Genomic DNA, 8,515 nt, shown 5'->3' with positions numbered 1-8,515 from the left:
ATTCGTTTAAACGTTTTATACACAAAACATTGATGTAACGACTATTCTAAGGACTTTTTAAGAAAGCACTTCTTTATTTGATTTAGACATAAAATATTTTATAGAACAAAAACAACTTAAAAATGAATTATTTCAACTGTCATTAAGATTTGACAAAACCATAACTAATCCAAATAAGATGGGATTTTTACGACCGATCCCGAAGATATATTATAAGCCGGATATTGTGTAGGAATCGTCGGTTATCTTGAAACATCTGACAGTTAGTTGCATTGGAAACGGAAATCATGAAGGCTGCAATTTTTTTGTGTTGTGTGCTTTTGGTGATCAGCATAGACGCTCAGGATGATTTCAAAATTGATCAAAATTTTTATAAAAATTTTGGATACGGTATGTATTTTGTTTAAATAGTACTTAAAATTTTGTGAATCAGCTTTTTCCAGCTGTATATATATATATATATATATATATATGTATGTATGTATGTATGTATAAGCACAAAAAGGTGTGCGATAGTATAATTATATTCAAATTATATTTTGTTTTTAAATTATTTAATTTAAAAAAAAGAGTATCGTTATAAAACGAACAGTAAAATTATTTTGACACTTTTAACGCTACCGACGAGATATCTCGTTTTTCAGATACTTCCAATTGCAGGTTTTTTGTGGGCTAAAATTTGTCTCTTATGCCTGTTTCGATAAAACTAAAGGTATTATTCAGATATGTATTAGAAAGTTCAACCTTTCTAAACTGTAATTGAAAGTATCTGAAAGACGAGATATCTCGTTGGTAGCGTTGAAAGTGTTAAAAAAAAGAATGAGTAAATAACAGATCGTTATTAAAATTTCTAAATAACATATTTATTTCATTATAATATAAAAAACAACATTATAATATTTCATACATGACAATTCCGTTCCGTTCAACTTACAGACGAATTTTAAATTTATTCTCTGGCAATAAAGAATGAAAATTTTCCTGATATACACAATACTGACAGATATATACAGAATGAAACTAAACTGTCAGGAGTACTAAATCTATTTTTAGTGCCTAGCGATCTACACAAAATTTCAAAATTCATAAATGGGAACAGCTAATAATATGAATAATATTTTAATAGTTTGAGGAATCAGACTTAATTATATTTATATGTATTAAAAGTACGCCATCCCATGAGTATATAACGTTCAATAACATTCAATTTAAGAATAATTTTAAAAATAATTGGAAAAAATGATAATCTATTAACAGAAAATAAAATGCATTGCCAACACTCACAAACACACACAAAAAATGCTGATAAAAAAAAGAGGAAAGGAATAATTTTGCATTATCCATGTTCATTCAGAGCCATTTCCGGTTCTCCTTGGAATATAATGCAGGTTTTCATTATAAAGTCTAAATATTACTCATGTTCGCTTGCATGATTCGCATAAAAATACCTGAATTATCTCGTGTAAATAGAAATCTGTCACATGCTAAAATAGTGTAAATGATTCGTTGCGATTATTTCTTATTACTAATAAGGGGAGAATTTCAATAAATATGAAAATGAACGAAAAATTGTTTAATATGAAAATATTTTCTTTGCATGAAAACGGCTAAAAATGAATTTGAACAAATTCTGTTATAAATGCAGCATTTCAAAATTTTACTTTGCACTTAATTGATTAAAAAAACTAACTTCTTGAAATTTAATGCTGATTTATTACACATTTAAGGTAGAATACTATGTTGAAAAGTCGATTTGTTTGTACTTAATTTAATTTTGTACTTAATTGATTTTTTAAAAAACTTTCTTCTTGAAATTTAATGCTGATTTATAACATATTTAAGGCAGATGACTATGTTGAAAAGTCGATTTTTTTGTACTTAATTTTATTTTGTACTTCATAGATTTAAAATAAAATTCTAATTGAAATTTAATGCTGATTTATTACATATTTAAGATATATGAGTATGTTGAAAAGTCGAATTTTTGCGAAACTATGAATTGTTTTATTTAATATTCTTAATGCTTGAGCAGATTTCTTTATAACAGCGTTATAATCTTGTTTCAATGTCTATTTTTGAGGAAATTACACATATTTTTATATTTGACTTTACACTTTAATACTTTTTTACATTTTTAGATGCTATTTTCTCGAATATAGAATATAATAGAATTTTCTTACGAAAAAATTCAAAAATTCAAATTTAATACATATTTTTTGTTTAAATTTGGTATAATAATTTCTGAATGGGTTCTGCAGAATTTTCTATTTTTCCTGATCTAGAGAATAAATAATCTATTTATTTAGAAATATTTTATGGTTGTGTTTTTTTGTGCTTAACAATATGAAAAAAAAAGGAAAATTTCGTATTATTTATCAATAGAAAAGCAATATATAAAGAATGGATAGAAGTACAGGTTATTTTTTAATTTAGGAACTAAATAACCTTAACTTAAGCTATCTGCAAAATTTTAAGCAAATCATTTGATAAACCTCTAAACTATCAGATTGTTGCTTTATGCTTTTTTTAGCCCCCCCACAAAAAAAAAACAACTTTTTTTCAATATCTAAATCAATCAATAATGTTTATTGTACCGAAATAAAATTCTTTTTTATGCCTCCAGTCTTAAACATTCTTTCTTTATATAAAAGTATATTAACATTTTAAAGTTAGGTCATATTGACGTAGGCGTGGAATCTGTCATTCTGATGTATTCAGTTCAAGATAACACCGCAAGAAAAAAACTGTTGTATAAACTGTTGTTGGAATTAGTACCCATTTTATTTTTTGAATTCCGAAGTCCATAATTATTAAACTACATCTTAGATATCTAAGAAATAACTATAAATTATATTGTAAGTTCAAATGTTACGTACTACAGCATCAGATTTTAAAATAATTATGTTTTTACAATTTAATTATTTGAATATTCGGGTTTCGAATAATGTCATGTTTTTTCACCAACAACGCTTTTATGTTGATTTAATGTGAGGAGATTGAATATCAAACATTTTTTAAGACCGCAATGCTATTTAATATATTGATAATCTGAAAAATTTGTTTTGTCTTCATTGAAAACAAGTCATTCATCAAAGATCAATAAGGAAAAGAAAAATATTATTTTTTTTTATTTTCTTTCTTATTTCTGAAAATCACTAACAACAAATGCTGGCTCAAAAGGAAACGAGAAAATGAATTTTTAAATTTAAGTAAAATAACAGATAAATTTCCTGAAATTAAAGCTAGGATAAAAGCTTGAAATAAAATTCTTTAAAGGTTGAAATTTTAAAAAACATATTAATATGAGCGCATCATTAATCAAGCATGAATATTTAGATCAAAATATGTCAAATTATATTTAATAGATGAGCACAAATACTTTAATTGTATGCACCATAATTGTAAAAGAAATGTAATTTATATAAAGGGTTTAATTTTACTCATGTGCGAAGTTTTGATAATGATTAAATAATTTTTTTCAGGAAAATTTGACCAATCTTCTCACAAATCAAAACTCCAACGTGATAAAAAGATAAAATTCTGTAAATAGTTTTGTTATAAGAATGAAGGTCTATGTCAGTTTTTGATCAAATCCATCAGTTAATTGCCCATTTATAGATATATCTATCGATGGTATCTATGGTATCTATCGATCTATCTTTTTTCAATTCAGAAAATTATGCTTACTATTTATCATTCAGAAAAGCATTTTTTAAAGCATCCATGTTCAATATGTGATTGACATATTTATTGCAGAACAAAAAGAATGAAGAATGCCACTTACTGGTGACAAATTTTTTCTTCTAAGTACTTAGAAATAAATATACCTCATTCATATTTTTGTATCAGAGTTTCCATTTTAAGAGGATATCTTCAGATTTCTTCTAGCCGCAATATAAGATAAAAGTATTTATTATAGTAATCATTTTATGAAATGATTACTATAATATTGTTTCATTTGATGAATTATTATTTTATATTTATTGTGTCCATTATATATTGAATAAATTGATCATTTCTTTTCTAGATGTAAACTGCAACGAGAATCAAACATTTTCAGAATATTCTATGTGTGAAAAAAGATGTGATCAAATGAATCCTCCCGAGAACTGCCCTGATGTGGACTATGTAGGATGTGGCTGCAAAGATGGTTATATACCAGTTGACAAAAGTTTCCATAAGTGCGTACTTCCACAAGATTGTCCTTAACAACATTTGTAAGTATACTTGTTGAACACTATATTTCCATTTGTAATTCTTTTTTAACTATTTCATTAGTATTCCAGCCCAACACGGTCGAGAAAATTCTGTACTAATAGACCTTTGGGGACCGGTCTCTACTTGAAACGAGAGGTGCAAGATGTAAAGCAAGTTATGAATAAGGAGGATGTCACTTTACATTCTGGATTCCTTGCTTCAAAAAGAAATTTGCCTCCAAAGGCCCTTTTAGTACAAAACTTGTAAGGTCGGTTGGGCCGGTTTAATAGCGAGAGGGTTAAAGCACATCCAGCCTAACCATAAATCATATATGATTCATTGTTTTTGTATGGCTATCCCACGCCGCTACATCAGATACTTGGAAGGAAAAAAATTAAATGTTATGATTATAGAATCCCTGCAAAGGGATAAAATTGTGCACTTCTTTTTATCAAACAAGAATGACAAATAATCGGGAAATTAAGTAATTCCTTAGAGGTTGCACAACGTGGGCCATGGGATTAGAAATTTAAAATACGTTCTTTTCAAACCAATCTAATTTTGCTCTTTCGCTTTATTTATAAGGATCATGTATTCGAACTTATTTAAAATTAATTTAAGTATTTAGTAAATTTTGAGACATAATTTTCAAGATTTTTTAATATCTTCGAATTCGTTCATGATGTGCTTCAAATATTTTTGCAGTTGGACCCCTGATTAAAGCTCAAAACCTCTGGTAAACTTAGTTTTAAAGTATTTAGATTCATTTAAACTAGTTTATAATTTGTTTAGTATTTGTTTTAAATTATTTCAAATTAAAATTCTTTTTATACGTGTGTGTTGAAATTAATTATGATAATCTACAACTAAACGTTTCATTATTTATCATTATTTTCAACCCAAATCTCGCATTAGTTAAGGGCTCCTACTAATCAGAATCCTGCCTTCTAATTTATAATAATAAATTCTTAATATATCAGTATGTTATGGAACTGAATCATAAAAACGCATTTATCATAGGTCAGGCGAATAAATTATTCAGTATCTGTTAATCTCCAAGCACAATAATTCGGAATCGCTAGAAAATATTTATGATAATAATGCCGGATAATAACATTATTGAAATAAAATTTCTGGCAGATATTACCAACCACAATACAGATCGGATACTGTATTACAAAACCGTATATGAATCAGATCAATTTTTGGTTAAGAAATACAATATCCGAATCAATTGTGCACCAAGAGAGCTGTTCGGGCAGTTTATGTAATTTGTCAATAAATTATTATCCAAAGTAGAATAATACTCTACCTTGAAAAGATTTTCATAAGTGGCTAGTTAGTATTGGCTATGGCATCAGTTTGGCGATTCATGATTGTACGTTTCAAGTGAAACCTTTAGAAATGGAAGTTAAATTTTCCTTCTGAAAGTGCAAGGAAAGTTCTATATTATAATTCCATATTGGCCTTGATAGATGCCCTACTTGAAATAATAAGAAATAATCTTGAATTTTGAAAACTCCAAGTAACTTTTGGGAATCAGTTTTAAGAAGCTGAAATAATATTTGCACATTCTTGGCAAAAAAATACATAATGATTATTTGTTGTTTGCCTGTTTGGCGTTATGACGTTATGAGTGTTTTAGTTCATTAATTGAAACTTGGCTTTTGAAATCTCAGTCATTTCTATGCATTTGTATGAATGGTAAGATTTGCAGATACATATATCGGATATAATTATTTTGTTATATTTCCTTCAGACATATGCCTGCCTTTTCATGATTGGATATGAGACGCATTCAATATGGCACAAGCAAAACAATTACAAAAAATATAACTTCGATCATCATATTGATATTATTAGTTATTTTAGAGGTGAACTGCTGGAAATAAATTTCATTTATAGAATCAGCTTTTAGCCATAAAAGCTTCTATTTGTTGTCTTATACTCTATTTACTGGCTCAAGTATTGGGAGTATATATATTCAGCTCCTCAGTTATCTGATGGAGGATATTTTAGCTGATGAACTATCAACTGTAAATTCTAAAATACAGTGACTAACTGAAACTGTAAAGCTCAATTTCTTTAACTAAGAAACGAACAGCTTTGAAAAACATATTTTTCAGCGATTACAAAGAACTCATCTAAGCGGTTGTAGAATTCCCCCTTCAACTTATATTGATCCCTTCCACCATTTTTCATAAGTAAAGAAAAGTTTAGTTAAAAATTTCAGGTTTAATTATTTCTTTCTTTATTTTGATCGATTACGTCAAAAATTAGAATGTAAACAAACAAGATAAACAATTTTGATGTCAAAACAAATACTGAATTACATATTAATGATTTTGTCGTCCACAAATGATATTATTGAACTTCCCCAACTCTGCATGCTGCTGTAGCATACTCTTAGCTATTGTGTCAAGACAATAGAACATTTTTATTTTCTCGTATATGAAGTACGGAAGGAAAAACTATCGAAATTGTCAAAAAATTTGAACTCCATATTTTTTCGAATCGCCATGTTCCATCCTGAGTTCGGAAACCATATTTTTAGATTTTATTTGTCTGAAAATGTCTTATGCAAAAGAGGTTTTAACTAGATCAATGAAAACTTTTATGAATTACTAACATTAATGCTGTACATTTCCAACCAGTTTTGAAAGAAATACATTTACATGAAGGCTCTCTGTTTGACTGTCAAAGTGCTTGTGAACTTGAAACTTCAAATTGTAAAAATATGAAATGACAAAATTTGGTATGAAATTATAGCATGTAAAATGTAGCCTTTTAGAAAATGTTGAACTAAATCCATCCACAATTTGACTTTCTGCATATCTATACTTTTCCATGTCTGCAAATGCGATAACGAAATATTATTATTGGTAAATGAAATTTGGTTACGCACTTATAGCACCTAAAATGAACCTTTCGAACTATATCCGTTAATGCTGACTGTTTGTCGTTCCGCATTTTAACATGATGTAAACAAGTTAACCCAAAAATAAAATTGCTTAAATATATGAAATATGGCATGTGATCTAATAAATAGTATTGTAATTAGTGTAAAATATTTCGTTTCTATCAACTAAGCGGCATGAAACATGAGTATTTTGATTTCTTTACTAACATACGAAGCAAAAAATCTCTCATATATGGGATTTTGAAAATAAAAATCTGAGCACTCGTGGTATGAACTACCTTACTTAATGCACACCATTTTATGCGGGGGAGGGGTGGCGACTAATACTTTATTTAGAAAATATGTGAAAAATTTCTGGAAAAACTCTTTCCTTTGATTTTGATAAAATTAATGGTGAACCACCAAGTCAGCACACTAGCTTTCAGTACCTTACACAGTTGGTAAAACTTTATAAAAATCATCTGCTGTTGATGTTGATTTCAGTTTTGCGTAAATTAAATTATAAAAATGGAAATCAAAACTAGAAAAAAATCAATTAGACACTTGCAGTAATAATTATCTGCTTTTTTTTCATTTTCATCTTTATTAGATGTCTTAGTTTTAATTTGAGATAGTTTGGTCATATTACTTTCAGGTACATTAGAATTAGAGCATTCAAAATTATAGTCATGACACAAAATTTTAAAAAAATCTCTTTTACATTCTGATATATTTGTCTTGACTGCAACCTCAAAGAATGTAATTATTTTCCAACTCAATCATTAGCTTGATTTGAAGCGGCTTCTGATAGTAGACAAAAATGCTTTTTAAACTAAACTTTCTCTGTTTTCACTAAATCCCGTTTTATGCCGAGATAGATAGCGATATGTTGGCATCGCCCCTAAATTTATATATTAAAGATAATTAGATCATATAATAAGTAAATTAATATGCTAAATACATTAAAATTGTTAATAAAAATATTGAACAACGCAAAGATATTATTCAATTCTAGATTACTCATGCAGTTCAAAAATTTAGCTATTTTTAGGAAAATATAAAATAATTCACTTTTTTTTTCTTTTGCAGAACGATGATGCCTATGATGATGTCTTGTGATTAAAAGAATCAGTAAATCGATAATTCCCTGGCAATATTCTCAAAGAGATATTACAAACCAATTCACGTCTGTGGAGACTCTATGTGATTTAATTTAATAAATTTTAAACTGCATTAAAAATGAATGCATTTACTGTAAATAAAAGGGTAAATAAGTCTTTCATTTTTAAATTGTGTAAAGTTGAATATATTTTAAACTGCATTTAAAACACGAATGAAAACTTTTATTGTAAATAATTAATGTTTATTAAGTTTTTATTTTTATTATTAAAGAAAGAAATAAAAAATTACAACAGTGTA

The 8,515-nt window shown here is 27.5% G+C and overlaps 1 long non-coding RNA gene across 1 annotated transcript; it reads left to right on the top strand.

Moving 5' to 3' along the window:
* Positions 1–219: 219 nt before the first annotated feature.
* Positions 220–8,515, top strand: LOC129970037 (uncharacterized). Its single transcript, XR_008784742.1, has 3 exons — positions 220–390; positions 4,028–4,217; positions 8,186–8,515. It is a non-coding gene; the product is annotated as an uncharacterized LOC129970037 (long non-coding RNA).

This window comes from Argiope bruennichi, chromosome 1, assembly GCF_947563725.1.
Source record: "Argiope bruennichi chromosome 1, qqArgBrue1.1, whole genome shotgun sequence".
NCBI lineage: Eukaryota > Metazoa > Arthropoda > Arachnida > Araneae > Araneidae > Argiope > Argiope bruennichi.
The sequence above is the reverse complement of the archived record's forward strand: the minus strand, read 5'-3'. Positions and strand labels throughout refer to the sequence as shown.